Below are 960 nucleotides of genomic sequence, written 5' to 3' on the forward strand. Positions count from 1 at the left end.
TATACACACATATACATACATATACATATATACACATTGTATATATAAACACATTGTATATATATATATTTGTATATATATATTTGTGTACTGCTGACAAAAACTGTTTAGGCCTAACACTAAATGGAAATTAATCTCCCTGACATCATGTGAGCAATATTTTAGTCCACGTGAAATCCTTTAATTAAACACTGGCACCTTGAACTACCTTAAGCAGGGCGGAAACTTCATTTAATATGTGTCATGGCCCTGGGGAAAATATCCATCAAGACCTTTAAATAAAAGTTGGCTTTGTGTAATGGATCTTAGGACTGGAGGTCATCCAGTTCTCAACTTCTCCTCAAATGTATAAAGTATCCCCGGCACGGGCAAAGGTCTGGCTCAGGTGAAACGGCTTCAAAACCCGGATTACTTTCGATATTTACACTGGAACTCGATATTTAGTCCTATCACATGGACTATTTTAAAATGTCAAGTACATTGAAACGGGTCATTATTTTAATCAAGGTTTTATCCACTTACACTCATGTTGTTACAAATCTGTATGGCCTGGAACATTGCATTCTAAGCAGAATCTTTAAATATCTTTATTTAGATTTTTTTTTTTTTTTTTGCAAGGTTATGATTTTTGCATAAGCTTCATTCTTGGCTATTTACGGTGACCGTCTGTCTAGTGCACTTCGCGGTCGCTCTCTTCATCTAAAATGGTTCCAGTTGAATGCAAGTGACAACGTTACAGAAATAAACGATTAACAACCCAAACCTAAAAATTAATTCATGGCAATGACGAAAAAAACCCCATCTAGACCATGAACGGTGGGCTATAGTGTGTGCAGCAGACAGGTGGAAACACACAATCCAATTCCTCGAGATTATCAGTGACCTCTCTGACCTCCCGGCACAGTCTGATAATGCTTCACACACTCTTTATACGACACTAACTGTTTTTAACTGCGTTTT

At 36.8% G+C, this 960-nt stretch overlaps 1 protein-coding gene across 2 annotated transcripts in view; it reads right to left on the reverse strand.

Annotated features, from left to right (window-relative positions):
• The window catches only part of LOC122342640 (ceramide kinase-like), a 20,415-nt gene that overhangs the window by 18,402 nt on the left and 1,053 nt on the right, over window positions 1-960 (reverse strand). The window lies entirely within an intron of this gene.

Source organism: Puntigrus tetrazona, chromosome 4 (genome assembly GCF_018831695.1).
Source record: "Puntigrus tetrazona isolate hp1 chromosome 4, ASM1883169v1, whole genome shotgun sequence".
NCBI classification, from domain to species: domain Eukaryota; kingdom Metazoa; phylum Chordata; class Actinopteri; order Cypriniformes; family Cyprinidae; genus Puntigrus; species Puntigrus tetrazona.